This window comes from Talpa occidentalis, unplaced genomic scaffold, assembly GCF_014898055.3.
Source record: "Talpa occidentalis isolate TD23 unplaced genomic scaffold, MPIMG_talOcc4v2.1 talOcc4.9, whole genome shotgun sequence".
In the NCBI taxonomy this organism is placed as follows: Eukaryota; Metazoa; Chordata; class Mammalia; order Eulipotyphla; family Talpidae; genus Talpa; species Talpa occidentalis.
Genome location: NW_023605305.1, coordinates 110,818,736 through 110,845,448, shown reverse-complemented (window position 1 = coordinate 110,845,448; position 26,713 = coordinate 110,818,736). Strand labels below are relative to the sequence as shown.

At 47.2% G+C, this 26,713-nt stretch overlaps 1 protein-coding gene across 3 annotated transcripts in view; it reads right to left on the bottom strand.

Moving 5' to 3' along the window:
• The window catches only part of VANGL1 (VANGL planar cell polarity protein 1), a 158,684-nt gene that overhangs the window by 113,785 nt on the left and 18,186 nt on the right, over positions 1-26,713 (bottom strand). Inside the window, exon 1 of one of the 3 annotated variants that reach the window (XM_037501354.1) lies at positions 295-404. The exons of 1 other annotated variant lie outside the window; for it this stretch is intronic. The gene's annotated coding sequence lies outside the window, so the exon portion shown is untranslated. Of the gene's footprint in view, positions 1-294; positions 405-26,713 lie in introns of those variants that run through there. One more of the 3 variants, XM_054691751.1, reaches the window with a different exon arrangement.

The window sequence follows — 26,713 nt, the reverse complement described above, 5'->3', positions numbered from 1 at the left end:
GCGCAGGCAGGGGCGCCGGGGGCGCGCGAGGCGCCGGGAGGGAGCGCCGGGACCCGGGGAGCAGGGCGCGGCGGGGAGCGCGGGGCGGCCGAGCAGGGCGCACCTCGCGGGCACGGGGAGGCGCGGGGTCCCGGCGAGCACGGGCGGGGCGCGGGCCGTAGGACGGGAGGGGGCTCCTGGCCAGGGGCGGGCGCAGGGCCGGGGTCGGGGCGCGGGGCTGGAGGGGCGCGGGTGGGGCGGCGCCCGCCGGGGTGCGCCCGCCGCCCCGCGCGCCCGGCCTCCCGCGGGACTCACCTCCGCGCCGGCCCTGCGGGCTCCGCGGCCGCGGTCTCGGCTCGAGCGGCCCCGGCGCTGCGGCCTGCGCTGGGCTCGGGGAGAGGCAGAGCCCCGCCGCCGCGCGCTGCCGCTTTCCGCTTCCTGTCCCGGCGCCGCCCCGCAGCCCCGGCCCAGCCCCGCGAGCCCGGCGCGGCCGCGAGCCAAGAGCTGCGAGCGCTGCCGGCCCCGCCGCGGGCCCGGCCCACCTGCCGCGGAGGCGGGGCGGCTGCACCCCGCCCCAAGGCGCCCCGCGCCCCGAACCCCAGCCCCCGCGCGCGCACACCCCTCGGGACTGGCCACTCACACGCGCTCCTCCACGCGCAGTCAACACGTGGCCAGGAATGCCGCGCATCCAGCACCCCGACCTGCTGCACCCCCAGGCTCACTCTCACAGCCACACACACATCCAAGCCCGTCTGCCCTGTCCAGAACCCCAGCACACAAACGCGAGGGACCCGGGGACTGACCCATCACCGGCCTCCTGCCCCACGCGCGCGCACACACTCGTGCACACTCATACGCTCGTGTCAAGAACTGCTCCACAAATAGCCACTTACACACCTCAACAAAGGCGCACACCCCAATTTAAACTCACGTACAGCCCAGGAAATGACCCCCCCCTTGGGGTTCCTCTTGCTCCCCTTAACCGCAGGGCCGGAGGGAGCAGCGGTCATGGCTGCAGGACAGGCAGAGCTCCTGGCCAGGGGCCAAACTCAGTCTCTTAGAGACTGCTGGAAGGGCACATCTCTGGAAGCGGGTGGCCCTGGGTTCCAGTCCTGACTTAGGTGGTTTCTGAGTCTGTCCTGTCAGAAAAATGCAGGAGGTGGTAAGGCAGGCCTTGCAGGAGTGTGGGAAGGGTTATGGAATGTAGCCTGTGACTATATAAATAATTTGTCTTCTATGAAGTGTCTGGAATCTGGTTGGGACCCAAAGCTGCTTACGCGGCAGAGTCCTCAAGTGGAGGGGTGTATGATGGGGAACTGTGGGCAGTTGGGGTGGGGAAACCTCCCCCTGCTCTGAGCTAGCCTTAGTTAGGGAACCTGAGCCCTCAAATCCCTCACTCTCCCCACCAACTCTTCTCCATCCCACTTCACCCACATTCTCTCTCCCATCACTCTTCAGAGGACACAATAAGGCCATAACCCATCTTCACCCCTGCCCCCCAGTCCCCAGCAAGCTCCGTTGCTGCTGTGCATCCAAGACGTCTCACCCCACCTGCAGCCTCTCACCTGTCTCGGGAGGGCAGCCAGCCTCCTAAGGTTAAAACCCCGTGTCTCTCCACCCGAATCGATGTGCAGTTGCAGCTTTATAAAAATGTAGATCCTTTCATCTTTAAAATGTAGACCTTTCGCAGTTAAACTAGGCAATGATTTCCATTTCTGGTTATAATGCTCCTGAATAGCCTCCGTGTGATAATACAGATTCTCAATGAATTTTCATTGGAAAGTGATTTTAATTCACTTTAGTTTGTTATGTCTAGCTAGCTTAGCATATGTGGGAAAGAGGGGTAGTGCAAAATAAGCTCTATTTTAAGATAATAAATTCACTTGTAAATGCCATCTACTGTTCAGTTTCATCCAACAATGCCAAGTATTCGAATTTAGAAGGTAAGAAGTGTTGGAAAACGCTCAGGACCTCGTGGGTGGCCTTTGTTACCTGGAGGCCGGCCGTGGCGCCCTTTATCTGTCACAAAGTGGGTCAGCCCTCTTCCGGGGCTCAGTTAGCAGGCTTACTCAGCGCTGCCTAAAGTAGAATTCTCCAGCTTAGCCTCGATCAGTGATAGAGGTAATGACGTCGGCTCCATCTGCCACTTATTTGCCTCTCTAATCCACTTGTTCCAGATTCACTTGGAGAATGGGGGTCCTATGTATTGGGTCTTCTCAAGAATGCAGCATAACTGTACATTTCACAAATTTATGCACATATTTCTCCCTTCTCCTGTCCTTACTCTTAGCTTTCCCAAACCCTAGTACAACCCACTAAAATTCTTTCGGTCTACCAAGATCTAATTCAAGTGGCATGTATTGCAGTTTCCCAGTTCTCATCACCAGACAACAGCCCCCACATTTGAATTCCCATAGGGCTCTGCATTGATAATGCCCACCTCTTTCTTTCTAACAGTGATTTGTATCTATCCCTTAAAAATAAGCAAATTCCATACCTTAGATGTCTGTTTTCTAACCAGAAGACTTTCCACATGATAAGTTGCTTTCAAAAATACTTAGCAAATGATTGAATGACTAAAATACCCTATTATCTTGAAAAGTTAATATCCTGTGAAGAACGCAGTTGAAAAGTTATGAATATGCACCAATCAGTGGTTAACAACCAGAGAATAGGTAGTTCAAAGCACTTACAAGAACACTTTTTCAGAAGTCACTTATGCAGGTCTCAAGAATTCTGAATATATCCAAAAAAGAGAAAGTCTAGTCAACAAAACAGATTTTACCAAATCCATGTTTAGAGTGAATAGACTTACAAACAAGAGACTCTTCCATGCCCTCACTTAACTCTCCCACACCTAGCTTACAAACATTTCTAATAGCTTCACCAGCTATTCCCAAAACCACTATAGATTAGACACACATTAAAAGAGAAACAGGAGGTGACTTCAGGAGGCCCCGGGGAAAGAGGTCACTGTGAAGATTGTTGTGTCTCAAGCCTCATGCCCTTCATTTCACCAGCTACTGCTCTTGGCACACTGCCTGGTCACAGAAGACTCTTGTCCACAGACATGACCCTGGATGTAAGTGAGATGGATGTTCTGTGTACAGTACTCTTTTTAAGAAAATGGGAAAGATGTGAAATAAAATAATAGAAATATTTCCATCTATAATGTTTGAAATATTCAGTAAGTGGTGGTTCTTTAAAAGAGCACTTTCTATAAGGTCTAGAAATGTGTAGTGTCTGTTCATTGGTTAATGATGCCAATGACATGGGACTAAGATAGTGGCCACTAAGAGTTCCAGGACCTAGGAGGTCAGGGGAAGCTTCCCGACGAAGGGTGGGCTTGCCCCGATTTAAGGAAAGAGACAGGAGGAGGCGGTAGGGAGCAGTGACTTACCTAGCCAGTGCTAAATAATTCCTAACATGGGGCAGGAGTCTGGAAAGAGCAGTGCCTGGAAAAAAGTCTGGGCAGTGGGCTGAGCAGCTGGGCTCAACATAGAGGCTCGTGCTGAGACATAGAGGATTCAAAACTGAAGGCTTCAATGAAAAAGTAGAGAACTATGAATCTCACACTTTTTAAAAAGAAATTTTTAAAACAATCTAGCAACACGATAGAGTAATTATCCGTTCAAAAACATATCCTTAGTACCTACTCTGAGCCAGACAATGCCTTAGGAACATGATGTAAGCAAAGATAGTATAACATTGCACAAAAATTCAACAATTTATTCAACAGATATTTATTGAGCACTTAATGTGTGCCAGGCACTATGCTGGACTCTGGGGGGAGACATCTGAACAAGGAGTTGATATTTCTAGTGTAGAGAAAGACAGACAAATGAGTGATTGGAAGGTCACAGTCAAAAGTCTGGGAGTTGAGATTGAGCAGAATCAGGGAGGGCCTGCCACCTTGCCCTGCAGAGTTCCAGAGACTTTCTGGGATGGGAGGAAAGCTCATCTCCGTTGTTGGGTGGGGGTAAAGGGAGCAGAGAGAAAAGCATTGAGAACCTGCAGCAGAGGAAATCTACCCAAGGTGTGAATGCTGCTGTTGTTGAGCTCACCCCATAGCCTGACACCCCAGGTCTGGACAGGCCCAATGCTGAGAGCTCAATCTAAGACCCTTACAGAAAATTCCAGCAAAGCTAACAGAAATTTGACTTGGTCATTCTGTCCTATGAGTTTATGCAAAAATAGATCAAATAGATTAGAATTTGGTTTAGTTTACAAATGCATTTTGTTGTATTGCTGCATAGAATTGGCATGAAGGTGGAGAGAAAATGATTTTAATAATAGTCTCCCTTAACCATTTTTGAGATTTTTTTCTCTTGTGGCTTAGACTATTTTTCACAAATGGCGAACTTTGCCACATTGTGCAATGACAGTGCCTTGTGGCTCATTGCTATTTCCTTTGAATATACTGCACCCCCAGAGAAAACCATCTTCTGTGGCCGCACCCCAGCATCCACACATCTGACTTTCATCACCCTCGGAATGGTGACAATAACTGAAATTGGGAAAGTGTAAAAGGAGTAAGCGAGGAGTAGCTTCTGCCTATCAGGTGGTGCTCATAGTCGGGGGCGAAGGGTGGGTGGTCTAGGGGTCCAGGCTTTACCCCCTGCTCTCCTGAGCAGGGCGCTGATAGCAAGCAGGGTGGGACTGGCACTTCCGCAGCTGGCCCACCCCAGAGAAGGGTGTGAGTAAAGGAGCCCCAGCTTGCCACGTGTAGCTTTGGCTTGGTACTTGGCATTTGCTCAGTGGATGCTATCTGGGGTAGGACAGATGGCGTTTGGCTACATGCCAGCCTATAAATTCTCTTTTCTCTGCTCTCTCCTCCTCTGCCCTCTCCTCTCCTCTCTTCTCTCTTTCTCACTCCCTATGTAAATAAATCCTTTTGATTGTTGTTTTTCTCCATGTGTCTGCTTTGGGGTCATGTCCTGCACTTACAAGTGTGTAAGGACCCACCAACCAGGTCATCTCCTTTCTCCCAGGTGTGTCACCTTTCAGCTTAGTGACGTGTGTAGTATGTCAGATGGTCACCAGTGCACCGGAGTAAACTAAGCCGGGCAGGCATTGGGCCGCCAGTGGGGTGTGCCCACCCCCGGAGGAGCTCAGGCTGTTGGGTAGGGCTGTGACTTAAAGCCATGCGTGGGAATAGTAGGGTGTTGTGTCCCAGGAGACAGAACAGAACACGGTGGGGGTGCAGGGAGAGAAGGGCCAGCTCGGCCTGCAGAAGGAGCGCGGCGAGGCCATGACCCTGGAAACAGAACTTGAAGGATGAGCATTTGGCAGATAAGAGAGAGGAGCCTCGGGGCAAAGGCACGGAGTGTGACAGAGGGTGTCGGGAGCTGTGTCTGGTGGCCGTGCTCAGGGCTGGACGTCTCGTCTCTCTGGGCCTGCGGGAGGTGCGGGGCCGGCCTGCATCTGCAGCAGAGGGCAGGTCTGCGGGACAGGCAGCAAGGGAGGGCGAGCAGGCCAGAGTGTTGCCATGTGATTCCCAGGCACTGCCAGCAGCCCAGTGTGGGGACGGCATAGGGAGGAGGCTGGACGGGGATAGGTACAGGGGGTGCCCCTGAGCCTGGAAGAGAGGGGCAGAGGCCAGAGCTCAGAGGACCTTAGAAATTTGCAGTTCATCTGGTAGCAGCGGGAAGCCATTGGAGAGTTTTTGTGGAGAGGAATACAATGAGCAGACCGTGCAGTGTGGCGGGAGGCTTCGTGGGAGGAAAGCATGAAGGCACAAAGACTAAATGGGAGACTGGGGACACCCGGGGGCCACTAAGTGAGGCATGGGCCTGAGTTACTGCAGCTGTCAGAAGCAAATCTCAATCACAAATGGGGGGCCAGGAGGGAGAAGTTCAAGGAGTAAAAGGTAAGTTTCATTTTGGGCACGTTGCGTGACGGTGCTTTGGAAAGTGCAGGTTCATGCAATAAAAAGTTCCATTTGTTGAGCATTTGTGATGTGCCAGGCAGCGAGCTAACCATCTGATGTGCCTATACTTATGTCTATAGTTACTGCTCGCCATGGCCCCGGATGGAGCTACTGTGTTGCCCCAAGTTTTATAGAAAAGGAAACTCAGGCACAGAAAGGCTTAAAAGGCGCCAGAGCTCACACAGCCGCTAGCAGGCGGGGCCGGGCTTCGAGCCCGGGCTGGCTGACCACAGAGCCCATCTCTGAATCATCAGCGGCACTGCCCTCCGGCAGTGCAGGTTAGAACTTGGGAAAAGAAAGATGATGGGCATAGGTTTCACGACTCCACACATTACATGCGCTCGAGAATGCAGTGGGGACATGAGCAGGAGGCAGGTAGAAGCCTTCAGACCATGTGAGTAGAGAGGAGACAGGTCACGGTGTTTTTTTTTAATTCTTCACATAGAACATCTGAAGCCTGTTTATGCATCGGGGAGAAGAAGCCAGAGAAAGGTTCAAAATGTAAGGAAGACGAGGTAAGTTGAGGACAGGGGAAGGATATACCTTGCAAAGGTGGATGGGCGAGCCTCATATAGGCTCGTAAAGATGGGCTTGGAGGTCAAGGGCCTCAGCGTTCTTGGGAAGAAGCAAGAAGCTGGGAGAGAAGCAGGAGGTGGAGTCGGACAGAGAGAAGTGTTGGGCGACTTCACTAACTCCCTTTGAGGATCTGATTGCCCCCGGATGAAACCACAGAAAAATACATTTTTAACTTCTTGCCAATATTTTTTCTTACATTGTTGTTCATTTTTATACAATATTTGATTATTCCCCTCATGTGTATTCCCCGTAATACTCCCACTACTGTGGCACCCGTGACCATCACCACAGTCCCTTGCGCTCTTCCCACTGATTGCCTCAGATCTATGGTTTGTCCACAAGTTTTGTTTTTTTCCTGATCCTTTGTTTGATTTCCCTATATTTCCCCTATTTTTGAGACCACCAGATGTTTTTCTTTATCCTTCTGAGATATTTCACTTAGCATAACCCTTTCGAGTGCCCTCGAAAGGGCATGTTGCCACATATGGCATGAGTTTATCTTTTTTGATGGCTGAGTAGTATTCCACTATGTCTATAAACCACAGCTTCTTGATCCATTCATCTGTTTGGGGCATTTAGGTTGTTTCCATGTCTTAGCTATTGTAAATATTGCTGCAATAAACATAGGGGTGCAATTTTCCCTTCGAATTAGGGTTTTTGTGGCCTTTGGTATATTCCCAGAAATGGAATTGCTGGATCCTTGGTAGATGCATTTTTCGTGTTTTCAGGATCCTCCACGCAGCTTTCTGTAGTGTGCAAGCAATTTTAATGGGCTGAGCACCCTCAAGCCCCCCCAGGGATCCCAGATACAGCACTCCTTAAAGTCTCTGGTGACAATTTTTATCTGTGATGAGTTGAGTTTGAGGTGAGGATGGGTTAGTTTCAGGAAAAACCTGAAAAAGCAGTTGAAGTGGTGGGATCTTCTATTAAATGGTTTTATTGGCTTTGGGAGTGTAACCTGTGCACAAGCAAGCAGATGTACTCTATGTAAAGCCACCGGCCCACAGGGCCTGAACAAGCAGTCACAGCCCACAGACCCAGCGCACTCACCCTGGTCCAGCAGGGCCTGGAGTCTCGCGCTGCCCTGCAGGCCCGGGCAGGCAGCGCCCACGCCCAAGCTCTGATCCTTATCCCTGGGGGCTGGGAGGGAGCACAGTGGCAGGCAGAGCTGAGATCCCAAAGGCAGATCCTGCCAAGCCTGCAGTCACCCCTGCACTTCAGCAGCCTGTTATCAGTGAGAAGATTGAGAGCAGGGGCCAGGAGCCTGATGAAGACGCCAGTCAGTGCCCATGACCTTCGGCTCATATTCCTCCTGCCAGGCCAAGCAGAACATCTCGCTCAAGGCTGTCCCAGACCAGCCTGGTTCATCAAACCTTCTGGGCTCTGGAAGCTGCCGTGTTCATGTTGTTTTTGATCCGTGGAGTCATCATCATAATTCATTACCTATTTATGAGAAACACTTGAATAACACCCCACATCCTGCGTTAAGCTAATTACTTGGACTGACACCAAGTGGCATTATTTCCTGAGGGTGCACCCGCCTCGGGCACTGCTGGCCTGAGCTCAGGATTCCCTGGCTGTGGGGGAGGAAGCAGCATGAAGGAGGCCTGGATTCTGTCTACAGGCAGTGTCACTCTCCCCTGGGAGGTACAAATGGTCCCCATGCTGGTGCAGATGGGGAGGGGCAAGCTGGGGTTCAATAGGGCAATATTAATTAATCCATCTTAGTGATCAGGGTTTATGGTAATCATGCCTGTCTTTATTTTCTGTATTTCGGCGACTTTGACACCTGGCTTCTTGCTGCCCTTGAAGAGATTGCCCCTCCCAGGGCTAGTTAATTCCTAGAAACAGTCAGGACTCACCTGCGAGTAGGTTCTTCATGCGCCAACCAACCAATCCAGAGCCCACACCTCATCTACACCCCTTATCAGCTCCCCCTCACTCAGGGGCACTATCACCTGCGCTAATCACCTGGGGCCAGGTACTAGGCAAGTAGAGACAACCCCTGCACCCCATAATCTGTTGAAATTATTCAAACTAGCCAGTCCTGAGCCAGCTCACCCTGCCTTGCCTGTTCCTTCTCAGAAGAAACAATAAAGGTTCTTGTTCATGCTTTGCTCCCACTCGCTCTGCCTCCCCAGTGACCCCGTGCTCCCCCGTGTGGGCCTGCAGGGTTGGGGTGCTTCATGATCTGTTGGCCTATCACCCTCAATAATATCAACCCTACATTTCAAAATGAGTTTCTATAGAAACTTTGCTGGCTTGAGAACCATAGAAATGATCAGAGAGAAGGAATGGGTAGATGTTGTGTTTATCATACATTAAGCATTGTAAGGGGCTGGCTTATTTGTTATCTTATTTAACAATATTTTCCTTCTAACACTTAAAGCAGATTTTTTTAAAGATTTATTTATTTATGCATACAAGAACAGGGGTATAGGCCAGAGGTGGGGGGGAGAGGGTTCACCAGAGACAGAGTAGGGAACAGAACAGGCAAACTCACTAAAATACACTGCTGAGGGTGTTATAGGACAAGGAGAGGGGCAGCCCAAACCCCACAAACCTGCCTATTGTCTATTCTAAATGGGTTCTGCCATCCACCGCATCAACACAAAACATATGAGACTTTAATGGGAAGGAACTTTAATAAAAACTAGGAAACAATACAGGTAAGGCAAAGAGTCTAGTTTCTAAATGAAGCACCCAAAGTGACCCGTCCCCTCGTGGGTAAAACTCCATCCATATGGGATCGGCCCAGAGCAAGGCCCCAAAGCCTGCCACAAGTCTAAAGCATCTTCCAGTGGGGACCCACAGAAAAGGGTCAGAAACAACCAAACAAGCCCAGAAGGAAAAGAGCAAAATCAACATCAAGATAAAAGCTGCCATGGTCACCTCCCCACGGGTCTCACCCACATCTGTGTCACCCAGTCCACGACCAAAAGACAAGCGCAGCTTTCTCACATGTCTCTAGGCTCCATCCTGCCTCCTTCCTCAGTCTCTTCTGCAGCTTCTCCTCTTCCTGCTCAGCTCCACCCTTCCTTGGGTGGGGCAGGGAACCTGGAACCTCCCCCTTTCCTGGGGACCACCCTGTTACAAGGGGAGCAGTGCAGAGACAGGAAAGGTCTGCTGCACCATGTGGGTCAGCAACCTGGCAGGGATCAAACTCATGCTTCAGAGGCTGCAGATGGCTTCATTGTGCTGTGCTTAACCCCTTGCACCACCAGGGAGGCCCTTAAAGTAGATGTTTTACAAAAACTCACAGGGAGTGAGTGACTTTTGCCAGGTCACAAGATTGAGGCTAAACCCAGGTTTTCTGGTTCCCAGCCAGAACTTTTCTACCATCCTGGTCATAGATAACAAGGTGGATTTCTTTTTATTTCTTCTTTATTCCCCCTTCTCTGGTTAATGACTGCTGCCTACCCATTCACTACCACTTTTCTTTCTTTCTACTTTTCCCTTAAAAAATCATCTTTTGCAGTATTATTTGTGATCCCCACCCCCCGCAACCCTCATCACCCAGGTGAAAATCTGGAAGAAAAATCAGAAATTTCCTGTTATAACAAAATTTTTCTTTTAGCTATTAAAGACTTTACATTCTGAGCTTAATGTTGTTTTTACATTTTGAGTTCGAAAATAAAATTTTCAAATAGGTATTTTGTTTTAAATGCTTTTAAAAGCATCATCGTTGAGGTGGAGTAACAGTCAGATTTGCCTTCTCACACAAAATAACAATTAAATTCAGAGAAAAAATATGAATCAACAGGATTCAAGGACCTGGTGAGCAACCAAAGATAGTGAACCCTAACACACAGGAGACAAACTGGGTGATCACTGCGATTTTCTCAACTTGGGACCAGGCAGAACCCAGTTGCCATCTTACCTTGGAGGAGGCCAAGATATGAGATAGCTGAGGGATGAGGAAGTCCAGGAAAACAGAGAGGCTTCCTCAGGTATTCAACTGAGACCTACTCAGTTCACACCTGTGTGTGAGGAAAGAAGGCTCTGAATAGATAAGAGAGAAAAATATCTAGAACTCACACAGAAAAGTAAACAGTGGCTGTTATAACCAGTTGGGCTGGAAAACCTCATAATCCACAGGGCATTGTGTGGGGTGGGGGGTGAGGGCGGGGGGGCGGGGTAAGTCCTAAGTTAAGTGTCCCCTGGTTAGGCCAAACAAAGCTTTAAAGCAGGACTGGAGTGTCAAACTGTTTCCAAGTACTTTGTGTTCTAGAACAAATTTTGAGATTGTTTTGGAACGTGCACGTTTCCAGCATCCTACAAAGTATATGTACAATGACTGGGATCCTGTAAAGACTCATCAAACCTGTGAGAAGCAGAACATAGCCCAAACGAGAAGGAAAATCTATCTGAAATGCAGCAGAACTAGCACAGGTGATAGAATTAGTTTAAATAGACACCAAAACAATCATTTTAACTGTATTTCATATGTCAAAAAGCTAGCGGGAACATTAAATAGGATAAGCAGAGAAATAGATAAAAAATAATCCAAGTTGAGCTTCTCAAGATGAAATAAAAAGAGGATTAACTAATAATTAGACATTGTCAGAAAAATTAGTGAACTTAAAAATAGCAATGGAAACTGTCCAAAAGGAAACATGAGAAAAAAAAAGAATTAAAAATAAAAGTAAACTCTCAGTAAGTTATGGACAAATTAAGCGGCATGATACACGTATAGGAGACTCCAGGAGGGGGAGAGAAAATACCTGAATAGTGGCCTACAATATTTCGAATATGGTGAAAATGATAAATTCTCAGGTGGAAGAATCTCAACTCCAAGCACAAGAAACATGAGTAGGGCCTCCCTGGTGGTGCAGGGGTTAAGTCTCAGCGTTATCAAGTTATTGCCAGCCACTGCGCCATGAGTTCAATCCCCAGCCAGGCACAGCAGACCTCTCCTGACTCACCCTCAGGAGTGTATTTCAGTGGATCTGCTCCCCACTCTGTCTCTGGTGAATCCCTATCGCACCTCTGGCCTTCACCCCAGTTCTTATATGCATAAATAAATAAAAATAAATCTTTAAAAAAAAGACAGGACCTCCCTGGTGGTGCAGCGGGTTGAGTGCAGCTCTGTGAAGCTGTCCGCAGCCTCTGCAGTGCTGGTTTAATCCCCGCCAGCCTCAGAGCAACTCACATGGCCAGCAGACCTCTCCTGACTCGCCCACTGTTCCCCTCAGCAGTGTATTTCAGTCAATACTGTTCTGCTCCCCACTCTATTTTCAGTGAACCCTCTCACCCTCCCACACATCTGACCTGTACCCCAGTTCTTGTATAAATAAAATAAATCTTTAAAAAATAAATAAAATAAAATAAAATAAAGACATGAGTAAAATGACACCCAAACTCATCAAGACAAATTGCTCAAAACCAGTAACAAAGAGAAATGTAAAAGTAGTCAGAGAAAAAAATAAAGGGAAGAGCACAAGCAAATTTGTTTTCAGAAACACTGCAAAGTAAATCTTCTATTTTAATTTTCATGCAAACTAGTTTAGCCTTAATCTAGTCCAAGCAAACATGCCTAAGACTAATCCGAAGCCCACATCCTCTGCAAGCTTGTCCTCCTGTTCCTCCTCATTCGAGGGGTCCCCCTCCCCTTCCAGTGGTCAAGGTCAAAAACGGGGCACCCTTGCTCACACTCTCAAAAGGACTCTTGTGGAATAATGTATCACTAAATAAAAACAAAAGCAGTCAAACTAAATTAAGCAAGAATGTAAGTCAAGCCATGGATATAGCACATGCTGGAATTTACATAAAAATGGTTTCTATTCAATAACTCACCCGCTGCAAGGCCAGCCAGTCCCCGCCACACACAGGGTACAGGGGCCGCCCAATTGGCCCAAGGAAAGCAGAGACGAGGATGACTAAGGTGCTGGCGCCCAGAGGCTGATGTGCAAGGGAATCACCTTCAGACTCACAGATCCCTACGCCCCGCCCAGAGAGTGCGTCTGTCTGGGATCCTGGGATCCTGCACTTAAGAAGCACCTCAGGTGATTCTGCTTCAAGCAATCATGGGCCACTCTTGAAGCAAGGCTGGTACAGAAGTGGACGGTTCTGGCCAAGGAGGCTGCAATGAGGCTTTAGTGTTTTGGGAAGTGTTTCCAAGAGCAGGCACTGAAGCCTAAACCTGTGACAGAGCAGCAAGGCAACAGCAGCAGGGTCAGGCTGCTCAGTGAGGCTGGTGGCCCAGTACTGGATCCATGCAAACAAGGTATAATCTCAGGCTGTAAGTGCAGGCAGTGGGTGGAGGAACTAGGAATAAGTGACGGCAGAAAGATGTGTGTGTGACCCCCACCTGGTAGGCAGGGAAGGGGGAAGTGGGCAATTGGCTAAACTATATGAAAGATCAGCGTAATTGATGAGTAAGTATGCACAAATGTGCATACTAGCTTTGAAATGAAAGGGCTTTGTTTCTAGATGATTCATTAACTAGACTAAGCTATCTAGCACTCCCTCGCTGAATATAAAAGGGCTTGTTTTTATTTTATTATTTTTTTAAATTTAGGTTTATTTATTTATTTATACAAGCACTGGGTACAGTCAGAAGCGCGGGAGGGTGAGACAATTCACCAGAGTCAGAGAGGGGAGCAGAGCAGGCAGAGGGACCGAGGTACACTGCTGGACCCTCCTCCGGTGGCCGGGGAGCAGCCGGGGATCGAACTGGCGCTGCAGAGGCTGCGGGCAGCTTCGCAACCCAGCGCTCAACCGCTGCGCCACCGGGGAGGCCCCTAAAAGGTCTTGTTTCTAAACCAAGAGTTACAATTTTCTCGGAAACCTATTGTCCACACTGGGGAGAACCTCTAGAAGGGGGTTAGCACATTTCCCTTTAGTCTGGTGTGGGGGACAGGTGAGACTCTCACTGTGGAGGATGAATGAGTTCCACCAGCTTGTAGGACCACCCCAGGAGGGCTCATCACCTCCACCTGTGTCAGCAGAGTATTCTAGAAGAAATAGGCTATGGTAAACTAGTGATATAGAGTGCAGATGCACCTAAACCAGACAGTACAACTAGTCAAGTTTAACCTGAACCTAGAATAGGATCATCCAGCTGAGATAAATGGTTTGTTTCCTTTGTCTGAGGGAGCAATTGTGGGCCTCCCTGGTGGCGCAGCGGTTGAGCGCTGGGTTGCGAAGCTGCCTGCAGCCTCTGCAGCACCGGTTCGATCCCTGGCTGCTCCCCGGCCACCGGAGGAGGGTCCCACATGGCGCGCAGACCTCTCCTGCAATTGATAATCCTGGACTGGTATACAGAGAATGATAGAAAAAATGAACATTTAGATGGAGAATTCCAGAAAATGAACATTTAGATGGAGAATTCTTTCCAGTAGATTATATTGTATGTGATTTGTTACAAGTCTAGAAATCATTGTTACTTTGTTTGCTTTGTCTGCTTTTCTGTTTTTAAGATATTAGAAATGTGTAAGGGAATTGGAAATACCTTAGTTACAAGATTGATTTATTAATTTACAAAGCTAGCATAATTAGAGAATAATATTGCTTGTTAAGACTGCCACAACAGGAGTTTCACTGCCTGGAAGAATCCAATATATTAAATTTGTGTTTGTGCTTTCAAATGTCTGAGGAAATATGATTAATTAAAAAATAAGTGGAATAAATGTTGAAGAAGGATTTAATCTGTTAAACTTAAGTTAGTTGAGCATTGATCAAAGAGCCAGTAGAAACAATTTTATGAATTCTTTTTAATTGCTAGTTTTGTAAATAGAACAAGATGATTTATGGGTTCAACTTGAGGATTTAAGATAAATGAGACTTTGAAAATTAACTTAATATATTGCATATTAGACTTAAAAAGCACACACTGAACTGTAATTAGTGTTTTTCAAGGTACAAAACCTTCCTTTTCTCATCCAAAAAAAAATTATAACTGAATTCTCAACAGCCCTCTGCAAGGTCGCTCCAGGTGCCCCGACACTGGTTGTTACTGCTGTTATTAATTTCTTCCAACTTTATGGGTCAAAAATGATCTTTCTTTATTGCCTTAATTTGTATTTCTATGATACCATCAGGCTGAACGTCTTTTCGTCCTCAATTGGACGTTTATGGTGTTCTCAGAATTTCTGCTGAAACCTCAAAGCTAAGAACAGTCGGGGTGAATACTTCCACCTTCTAAATAGAGGGGCCGGACCATCCCCAGGCTGTGCTGAGAGGCCATGCTGTCCAGAGGTTTCCTGTCCACCTGAGCCTGTAAAGGGGGCAGTCACAGAAGAAGGGAAAGCCCAACAGGAACCAACAGAGCAGAGAATGCCAGTTTTTCTGCTCCCCCATGTGGGGGATCCCTTACCCTCCAGCCAAAATGCTGTTCTTGGGCCTCCCCTGGCAGCACAGGCGGTTGAGCACAGCACTGTGAAGCTGTCCATGCAGGTTTGATCCGGCTGGCAGGCGAGGGTCCCACAAGGCGCAGCAGACCTCGCCTGCAGCGCCCGCTGCTCCCCTCAGCAGTGTATTTCAGTCAGTCTGCCTGTTCTGTTCCCCACTCTGTCTCTGGTGAATCCTCTCACCCTCCCGCGCATCTGGCCTGTACCCCAGTTCTTGTATAAATCAATAAATCTTTTAAAAAATGCTGTTCTTAAAAAATGGGGGATGTCTATATTTATAAAAAAGGAGGGAATGACATGTTCTTTGGAGGGGGAGGGCTGTGAGGAAGGGGGGGCATTACCTGCATTCCGCCAGGAGACACCGTGATCGTTTCCACTGAATTTGAACTACAACTGCTGCAGGCCACTTGGGGTCGGATGGCCGTGGAGCCGCAGCAAAGAGCTGCCTCATGGGCCTGGCCAGCGCCGCGGTTGTCAGGGGAGCTAGAGTCGGTTGCTGATACACAGCGGCGACACGTGTCTGGAACCGGGCAGGTCCTTCCCACAGCAGGACAAGGGCTCTAAGAAGGTCTGCAGCAGCCGGGCCCAAGGCTGTGCTGGCTGAGCAGAAGGGGGCTCTAGAAGGCGTGGCAGAGGAGGAAGGTGATGAAAATAAATACTTTGGCACCAGTTACTGCAGGGCACGCTCTAGGTCATTTTGCTAAATCTCGACTATCAAGTCTGACCACACTGAAGGCTTGTTACCTGGCCAGAGTGCCAGGCATGCATCTGAAAGGTGGGGGGTGGAGGATGAGGGGGTGCTGGTAGTGCCAGGCTCCTTTCAGGTCTGGCTCCTGCCTTCCCAGGTCACTTTTTCATGCCACTGCTGAGGTGACTGTTTGGGCACAGTGTAAACTGACAGCATTGGCCTCGGTGTCCCAGGTGCTTCTATCTTTTCTTCCCTGGGATTCTCAGACATGGGCAGCGCCCACCCCAACCCGTCTGGTCACCCTCAGACTGAGCACCCCCAGAGATGCAAAGGCAGTTGACACCATCAGGGGTGAGGGTGGGGACAATCCCGCTGAGGCCTCCAGGAAGCAGCAGCAGACATGGCAGTAAGTGTGTGAGGAGTTTCTTTGGGCATAGAGGCTATGAGAGTTAAAACTGGGGAGGGGGCAGAATTAGATCGGAAAAGCCTTTAGACTACAAAGCCCATCAGACACCTGTGAAGGCAGAGGAGGAAGCAGTGATGGACAGGGAGCCTCCAATGCTGCAGCAGACCTGAGAAAACACTGACCCAGCAGGGAACTCTGAAACAAACCTCGCCAATTAGGGAGCCCCACACTGGGCAGGCATGGCGAAGTCCTCGGACCCCCACCGCGCTCACTCATTAACTGGGTGCTGAGCAAGAGCATGACCAGGGAGCCCAGCAGAGCTAGACCAGCCCGGAAGCTAGAGGTAGGTCCCAAAGGCCCCAAAGCAAGAGGCTTTGGCTCAGAGCGCTCCTGCAGCTAAATGGCAAGCTCTTTCTGAAAAGAGATCTGAGCAGCACACTTCCATGGTTGCCAAAGAACCAATGGGATTAAATTAAATTAAAACCAGTGGATTATATACTCCTCCCTTCTGCGCCTAGGCGGACAATTCTGTATTCTATAGAGTTCCACAGAGGGACACCAGCAATATGGAGGCCTCGTCGATAGCAGAGTTAGCTCCATGATGTACCCTTAGCTAGATCTTCCCTCCTTCCGTTTATCCTTTCTCTCCCCTGGCCCTAAATCCGGTGCCTTGGGATCACTTCTCAAATTATCCCCAGGCCTGTGCTGGTGTCAAGTTCTGCTTTGTGGGCGCACAGGCTAAGATGGTCTGCTGAGAGGGGTTCCTAAATCAACAGCGCCCTCTCCTGTTAGTACAATGAAGTGCAGTTTATTTGCTGGGCTGCAGGGTGGCATTGGCTCGCTCAAATGCTTGGGTCAAAAGTCCAGTCATCTGCATCATTGTTCTGCTGCATACAGAGTATCATTTTCATCTTGCTGTTTTCAAGAATTTTTTTCTTTATCTTTGGCTATCAGCATCTTGATTATGATGTGTTTAGACCGGGTTTCTTTGCGTTTATCCGGTGTATTTTGTTATTCATTTCGCTGTATGTTTTGTATTTGTCAATGTCATTCATTGTCATTTCATCAAACATCAAATTTGGGAGGTTTTTGACATGTATATATATATATATATATATATATATATATATATATATATATATATATATGTGTGTGTGTGTGTGTGTGTGTGTGTGTGTATACAAATGATACTATATAGAGGCAAATATATATCCATATCTACCTATCATACATATTTATATATATATAATTCTCCTCTCATTCTGCCACCCCAGTGAGAGCAACTTTCATGTTTCCCCAGACACTTGGGGAGCTCTACTCCTTTGATAAAATCTCTTTGCTTCCTGGTCTTCACACTGGATAATTTCTTCAAGTTTGCTGACATCTCCATTCTCCTACTGAGCCCAGTGAATTTTTCCATTTCATATATCACTTACGTTAGTCCAAAATCATTATTATCAAGTAGCTGTGATTGGGACCAGATGACTTACAAAGCCTACAATATCTACTCTGTGTTCCCTTACAGGAAAAGGAAAAGCTTGCCAACCTGCTCTAGGAAGTGGGAAAACTTTGAGACATTTAAACAGGGAAGCAAGAAACACATGGCTTCTCTGGCACATGGAGAATGGTTTTAATAAGGGGCATGAGAAAACAAGTAAAACCAGTCAAGAGGATATCGGTGGTCTGCTAAAGAATAGATAAGGGCCTGAGTTGAAATAGCAGCAGGAAAGGGAGAGACATAAATTCATAAAGCAAAATCAGAATGAAACATTGACTGAATAGAGACTGGAGTTGGGGGCGGGGGAAGATAATTCCTGGGGTTTTGCTTTGCTTGGGGATATGGTGGCACTTCAAAAGCCAAAAGAAGGTAAAAGAGTTGTGATGATTCATTTCATGCATCAACTGGGCTTGTCTCAAAATCTACATTAGAGTTTTCCAGAGATACAGAACCAACAATATTTCATGAATCACAATGATTAATTATAAATTATAATTCATTATAGCATATAATTAAGAATTATATAATTAAGACTTAATTGTGCAATGAAATTAATTATATGAATAATAAATCAATAACATTAATTAATGATTGAGAATTGGTTCCCATGATTATGGAGGCTGAAAAATCCCAAGATCTATAGTGGCAAATGGAAACCTAGGAAGACATGAATAGAACAAAAGTGGCTGACCTCCCCCCAAGAGGGACGTGGGGATAAAGTGCAGAGACAAAGGATTCAGAGGTGACTGTGTTGGCGGTGTCTCTTTCCAGAGATATAAAGAGGCAGCCCAAAAATACCAGTCTGAAACCTAGAGATTCTGCTGAAGACACATATTTAGGAGTGGTCTGCACGGGTCTTAAGACCATGCAAATATATGCAGTTATTTCCATGTAAAAGAGGACACTGAGGAGATGGAGTCTTTGATGAGTTTTGTTCTCAAAATGTGGTCCAGAGCCCTGTCCCACCAACACGGAGATGCTAACTAGAAAAAACACTCCCCCACCCCAGAATAAAGTAAAATAAAATCTTGTTGTCTGGAGCCCAGGAATCCTCATCTTTATCAAACATCCCAGGTGATTTTCAAGCGCTCCAAACACAGTGAGTGACTTCCAGGGAGAGCCAGGTCCCACTGGGCGGCGGGTGGCTGGCGGGTCACTAGGTGGCGCAAAACACACACTAAATCTCCAGTTTTGCTGCTTCCGTCAAAATTGAAAGGACTTGTCACAGGCCTGTTTCAATCCTTGGAATTCTGTGAGTGGCTTTCTGCTAGCCCTTCCTCACGGTGAGGGTAAGGCAAAGATGGAAGGATGACCAAAGCATCTGCACTCAGATTGTCAGTCACCCCAAGACAGTTCTGTGAGGCCAACTGATCCAGGGGAGGTGGGGAGAACTCAACTTTCCTGGGTCACGCTGTTGAACGGGCACTTCTGGCAAGTGGCGGTAGGAATGTCCTAAGGCCCCATAAGAGGCTGCACTGAGAGGCAGGGCCACTCCCTTCACACCAGGCTCAGGGGTCCAGGGACCCCAGCAGAGGCCAAGCATTGCCTCTCACGTCAGACCCAGGCCCTGGGTGCCCTGCAGAATCAGGCACATCCTGTAACCTTTCCCAGGATCAAAGCCTCCCTCTACCTTTCCTAGGCGAGTGATAACCCCACCATTTTTTCTAACATTCTGCCTCAAAAACGTTCATTCCTCTCGCCAGCCTCAATCTCCCAAGCTCACGCAGCCTCCGACCCTCTGTCAGCACAGGGGCCACCTGGCAAGTCCCCTCCTCCCGATACCCCCTGTGCCCTGAACTTACAGTCTCCATGAAATGGAAGTGACTCTCAGACTGTGAAAGGCCCTCTCCAGGGTTCACTGAGTCCCTGGTGAAGCTGTGGTTCTGGTCCCTGGTATCCGGGGACCCTGGTATTGGGCAGTTGTGGCTCATGCCCCCTCCTTCCTGACCTGAATGAAGAGAACCCACAGGGTCAATTCTGCTCTGCAAGTGAAGCAGTTTGTGAAGGGCCGCCATGGGGCCTGCGGTGGCTCAGCCTCCCGTGGTGTTCCCTAGATGATGGGCCAGTTCTTCTGGAACCCCGGGCACACTGCGACCCCCCAGTAGGGGCCACACTTTGCAGCCCAGCTGCTCTGGTCTCAGCAGCAGCTGCTAAAACACACAGGGGATGCTGCAGATATCTGGGGTGCCAACTCCCAAGCTGCGTGCATCACCCGGGATCCCAGAGAGTCCCAGAAACACACCACTCCCAGCTGGGAGAAATGACAAACTGTCCCCTGAAACTCCAGAGGTAAAGCCTGGGGAGCAGAGGTAGCTACCGAGGATGACAGATCTCTTGGGAGCCTTTAGGTCGGGCAGCTACTCACTTGCTAATAGAATAATAGGCCTGGGAATCCCTGAGGGAAGGAAGTGATGTTGATAATAATACAATAGCTACCATTTACTCCTTGTCAGGAACTGGGCCAAATGTTTTACAGGCACAGCAGGCTGGATATTGGTTTCCTCACTCCACAGACCGGGGAAGTCCAAGGCTCCTCCTAGGTGGGGAAACCCAAGTGCCGACTAGGGGCTCACACGGTAAGAGGTGGAGGAGCAGAGACCAGGTGTGTCTCCCAAGCTTTAACACCAGGGTTTCAGTCCCCATTCCTGGCAGAAAGGGAGGTGGGGGGGGGCAGAGGGAGGTTGGGAGGGAGGGCAGGCAGTTCTGGCAGATCCCCAAAATGGACCAATGTGGTTAAGAGGTAGCATTATCGCGCGCTTAAACCTGACCTCTGTCCCCCGGTTTTAAAAGTTAATCTCTCTTGCAGTGTCAACCAGACACGTTTTTTCTTAGCTGCAAAAGTCATCAGTTCCTCCCCACTTCCCCCTCGGCCCCTCTCTCCCTCTCTCCAGCCCTTCCTTCATATGAAAATATAGGAAAATAAAAGTGTCTATGGGGGCACATTTAAGTTAAATTCATGCTTTCCCTTGAAAGTGAAAATATAGTACAGACAGTGAGCACACTGACAGATGTCCAAGGTTTTTACATAAAGCTTACAATTAAAAAAAGTAAAGTAATAGTCCATATTTCTGAACTAGCTCAACATTATTGTAAGGGTTGCATAGGAAGAAACACCAAATCATAAAAAACACTTAGCATTCCCTGAATTTAGCGGAAATAGGTAAACTATTAATATTACTATACTTTTTTTAAGCTGAATCATCCATTCATTCCTTCACTTAATAAATATTTACCAGGGCCTATGACATGCACATGGTCCACACTGCTCTCAGAACTGGCTCCCCATGTGTCCTCTGTAATAATCCTGTGGCCCAAGAACTCACAAGTAAGGAAAGAAGGAAAAGGTTCTTCTATATAGAGCATTCAGATACTATTCTACATAGCATATTTGCAAATTTAGTAAAAGCTAGAACTTCCTCTCCACCCCCATTCTCACCCCAAAACCCACCCCCCTAGGTTTGCATTGCAAGCTGACCCTTGGCCTGAAAATCAAGACTGAGCTGTGGTTTTATATCTGCCCAAACCAATGATTTCTTTTTGCTTTACTCCATGATTGTTTGCTACGCCGTGAGTTCTGGTCAAACAGTTTGTCTTGAGCCAGGACTAAGCATGTGTTAATGTTACGTTTTATTACGTGCTCATTTCACAAAGCACTTTTATGTGTGTTATCTCATTAAACCTTGGAATGATCCAGGAAGGTTGTTGTATTAAAGTCAGCAATCTCATAAATGACATTTTCATAACAATTCAAAAGGTGATACTCTTTTTATCCACAATGTGATTGTTTTTGTCAATTAGAATTTTAGGCCAATTTCTGTTTTGTTCTCTGGAAATTTTACTTAAAAGAGAAAAGCTTTAATATCTCACATCCTTTGCCATATGCATTAGAAGTTTGGATTTTTCTTTTTTGAGGCCCTTGTTCCCCCAGGGATATTTTAGCAAGAAGAATGTGATTCAAAGATTTCCAGATGTTAGTTTTCAAATGTGTCTCAGCACGCATCTATAAACCATCTGGTAGCAGCAACAGCTGGATTGGGGCCAAATGTAAATGTTCATTCAGGTAAAAGGGTATTAATAGAAGAAATTGAATTGATTAGTGGTTTGTCAACTAAGTTGGTGATATTGTTCAACCAGCTGTTGAAATGAGCTCTTAAGAACCAAGAAAGGCTTTCAAAATTCTACAGTTTCCCCTTTTGCTCAAAATGGGCATTTCTCACCTGGATGTTCCAAATCTGTGGCTAGGTCAGAAATCATCTGTGTTTAGTCTTAGAGTCTACTCTGCTTTATTTAAGTGTTCTGAAGCATTCATGGTATTGCTTTCCCAAATATTCACCCCAAGTCCTCCCCCAACCAGGAAGATAAAGGACACTCCTTGAAATGTCCTGAGGGCAGGGGTGGACAGTGAGGCTCTGAGGTGCTGGTAAAGGTATATCCTGATCATTCAGTTTCTGACTCAGGAAACTGCATAAGTAAGTGGCAACATTCCCACCTCCTCCCTAGTTCCTGGAATGAAAGATAATGTCCCAGACATCTGACTCTGGGCGTCCAACAGGGTGGGGTCAGCACATTAATTCCTCTCCCTTTTTGGGAAAAGTAGTATCAGTGAATGGGCAAAACTTTCTCTATCTATAAGCTAAATTTTCTATAAACTGAATTTTAACTCTAAATTAACAACAGTGAAGGATTGGTAAAAAATATTATAATCAACAAAAAATTTTCAGTGAGAATATTCTATCTGCATTTAAAAACAGGACTTCTATGGCCTCCCTGGGGGTGCAAGGGTTAAGACGCAATCTGTGAAGCAATCCGAAGCCACTGCAGGGCGAGTTCAATTCCTGGCCAGCCAGGGAGCAACCCACATGGCGCAGTAGACCTCTCCTGACTCGCCCGCTGCTCCCCTCAGTAGTGTACTTTGGTCCATCTGCCTGCTCTGTTCCCTGCTCTGTCTCTGGTGAATCCTCTCACCCCCCGGGACCCCCATGCCTCTGGCCTGTACCCCAGCTCTTGTATGCATAAATAAATAAATCTTTAAAAACAAACAAACATAAATAAAAACAGGACTTCTAAACACATGAAAACAGTTGATTTCCTAATTTAAAGATGGGAATAATGGTAAATTTTTATTAAGTTTTGCTCTGTGCTAGGTATTTTGCTAATTTATTTATAGATTATCTAATTTAATTGTCATGTTGCACCTATAGGATTCTTCTAGTCATCCTGATTGCATAGATAAGGAAAGGGAACAGTAGCGCATTAGGAAATTTGCCCAAGGTTACAGATGTTGGGATAGTTAAGCTGGGATTTGCACTGAAATAACTTGATCTTAGAACAGGCATCCTTAAACCCTTGATTAATCAACTACAATTCTGCTTAGTTATTGCATTCATTGCTTCTCCCTTTTCTACACATCTAATTGGTCAGTCTCCTAGAAGTCCATTTTTTTTTAGAGGCAGTGGTTGTTCCTGAAATACCAAGAAGATTCTTTATTCCTCAGCATCGGAAAGAACAAAAGGAATAGGGGGCGGGGATGGAAAGCGAATAGGCACCTCTCACCCCTTCACTGGCTGGTCACAGAGGGGGAGACTGCACCTTGCCAACATGGAAGTCTGGCTGGTCACCACATCAGCCTGGGGATCAAATGGAGGTTCAGTGAAACAAAGGTTTGTGTGGGTCAGGCACAGGGAATTCCTGCCTGCAGGGCGTGGCTGGGGAGGTGGTCTGTTCTAGATTTTATTTTGTGTTTTTTTTTAAGATTTATTTATTTATGCATACAAGAGCTGGGGTACAGGCCAGAGATGTGATGTGGGGGGGTGAGAGGATTCACCAGAGACAGAGTGGGAAACAGAACACACAGGTCTACTGAAATACATTGCTGAGGGGAGCAGCAGGCAAGACAGGAGAGGTCTGCTGAGCCATGTGGTTTCCCCTGGCTGGCTGGGGATTGAACTTGTGCTGCAGAAGCTGCAGATTGCTTCATAGTGTGGTGCTTAACCCCTTGTGCCACTAGGGAGGCCAGTTCTAGATTTTAAAAGGTTTATGAGACATAAAAAAAAAAATACATCTTTGATTGAATCCTTATTCCAAAAAATGTTACAAGATATATTTAGAAAATAATTAGGGTCGTTTTGACATGGGATAGAAAATAAATATTAGGGAATTGTTAATTTGGCTAGCATATCATGTCATTATAGTTGTGTAAAAGAATGACTCGTTTGGGAGATAGCTGTTGAAGTATTTTGGGATGAAGGGTCATTATGTCTGTAGTAGTCTATAATAGTTCAGCAAATATATGTATATATATATAGTTATAGGGTATATGTATGTGTGTATACATGTATTGAAAAGGAACTGCTAAGCAAATAAATCATTCCTGCTAAAGGGTCTTGGGCCTGGTGCAGTAAATAATCCAATGCAATTGTAAATAACAAGTTTGCTTACTTGATAAACTTTTCCTTAGAGAGCTTCCATCTAAGTTTTAGCTTATCTAAACGAGGTTACATTTTAACAAGGTCTGACAGCCAGCTGACCAAGCTGATTTATCTCTCAAAGGACATCCCCGAATGTCCATCTTTCCCCCTTTGTCTAGCAGTTTTACAGCAAATAGTTGTGCTTGCTAACCAATGTTATCAGTGTAAGATGGTTGTGTATAAAAGAAATCCTTTGTCTCTAGACAGGTGCTCAGCCCTTACGGGACTACCCAGGTCTGGGACCTCATGCATGAGTAATAAAGCTTCTCCTGACCTCACCATTCCTGAAGTACTGCTTGTTCTTCCCTTGCCTGGGTAAAAGGTTAGAATTTATTTCTGCAACCTTTTTTTGGTTCCCTAACCGGGAACAACAAGCGAGTTGGCTCATTATGTTTGTAGTAGTCTAGCAAAGTTCAGGAAATATATATATATATTTTATATGTTTATATGTTTATATATATAGTTTATATGTTTATGTGTGTATACATGTATAATATATAATATGGAAAAATGTTAATAGTTGAAACTAGCAGGTCGGTTGTTATTGCACTGTTTTTGTTATTCTTATGTATGAATTTTTTCTTATGTAAAATTTTTGTAATAAAAAAATTTAATGAAAGGATAGCAGTAAGAAGTGACAAGATACCAAACTTGTTGGCCAAGCAAAGGGAAGAAACCAGGACTAGGATGGATGGACCCAACCATTATGCCAGGGGAGACTTGGCCTCAAGTTTGGGTTTGGGGTTCCCCTCTCGAGGTAAGGCCGCCACTTTGACATTAATGGCAAGAGGAGAAAGTGAAGAGACGCGTCCATCCTTTCACTTAAGAAGCTCATTTAACATTTGATGGAAACATGTCACTTTGTATATCACACGTGCTAATTTATTTAACTCTGACAACTATTAGTCCCATTTTGCAGGCGAGGGAAATGAAGCCCCACATTTCTTGATTTTCTTAGATCACAGAATATGGCTCCAGTTCTGCTGACGCCAAGTCCCATGTCACTTTAAGACCCTCAGTGTCTAGAGCCTCTAAGCCCACAAAGCTAGCCCTGGGTGGCTTTAGGGGCAAAGCCGACACCCCTATGAGCACTACCCTCGTCTCCTAGGGTATGCCACTTGGCAAGATGAGATCATTGGCCCTGTCTGGAGGGCCACAGCGCTCCTACTTGCATCCCAGCATCTCCTGCAACAGCAGGTTTGCTGCTGCAGGGCACAGAAATGTCTGACAGCCCCTGGGTAGCCATCGAGCCATGCACACCAGCGAGGACATAAGATTGCACAGGGGTCGCTGTCGTGATTTGCAAAAGCAGCAAGAAAATCCAGCTGCCGCTGGGAATCAGGTCCTCATGAGAGGGATCCTGAAACCAAGCAGGTGGCAGGCACTCAACCACATCAAGGAGGAGGCCGACCCCCAGGCAGCCGTGGACTGCAGCCTTGGGAAGACGGCTGATGAGCTGACCGCAGGGTGGGACCAGATCTGGCCGGAGCGAAGAGGAAGGTGAGGTCGGAAGGTGAGCTGAAGCAACCAGGGCGGCACAGTGTCAGGAGCTGGGAACATCTGGGGACGCTTAATCAGGAGGAAATGGAGACCTCCCACTCAGTAGCACTTTTATGAGCTCTGATTATACACGAGAGTCTAGAAAACAATAACAGAAACGGGAGTGCTGGTAAATAATAACCCTCCTGATGCAGAAAACGTGCTGCTTTCTCCACTCTTTTCCTTTCACCAACAGGTTTCAAAGGCAAAGGATGCCAAGTGGATCAGTGTGACAGGAAGGGAGCTAAGCATGTGTCTAAATATTGACAGCTCCAGGGAGGGCCAGGACAAATCGGAGCCCCCCCCAAGCCGGAAGAGAGTGGGGGCTCCACGATACCCCTGGGAATCGGCAAGTATCACTCCGGGTTTTAAGTGTCCCAGCTGGGAAAGAAGACAGGACTGGACGGTGAGGGTCAAGCAGAGAGGGACCAGAATCTCAGCTCACTCATTCATTCATTCACCCATCATTCACTCCTTCATTCAGCATGGTGTTAAAAATGTGTGTTCTGGAGTCCAGCACATTCAGATTCACGCCTCAGCCCCACTACTGGAGAACTCCAAGAACGTGGGTAAGTGACCAGTTTCGCTAGGCTTTAGTTTCTTCCTCTTATAAAAAAGGGGTCCCTGCATTACAGACATATACTGAGGACTACAAAGCAGAGCTCCGTAATATAATAATAACACCAGGGAGCAGGCGCATGGCAGCTTATCAACTGATCAACACTGTGGCTGTTAATGAGTATTTCAGGAAAAGAATTTGAACACTGGACTCCTTGCTGAGGGCACAAAGGCAGTGACTTTGGGGGTGTAATTCTACCTTCCACTTGTGGAAGGAGACACAAGCCAAACTTGCCTTCTATTTGCTTTCTTTCCCACTTACTCATCCATAAAAACACTAACGGCTAGAATGATAAGAGAGGAAATAAGATGTGAACATTCTAGCATGCTCTCTGCTGGCACACAGTACACACTTCACAATTAATTGAGCATGTTGTGCCTCCAGGGGACCAAGGCCTCACAGGGAGAATGAACACTTTTATCCAATCTTTCTGCTATTTTGATTAAAGTGGAGTCGCTCATTGGCACTCAGGGCTCTCACACTGGTGGCCCGTGGGCCAGGACTGGCCAAGCAACTCCTTTTATTGGGCCTGCACAGAATTTTACAATTTGGAAAATTCACCTAAAAACCCTGATTTCTGCCCTCTCTGGAGTAGTAGAAAGTCTGGCCCCCTTGGTTGCATCCCTCGAGGCAGAGCTGAGTGGAGGCTGCCCAGTTCTGG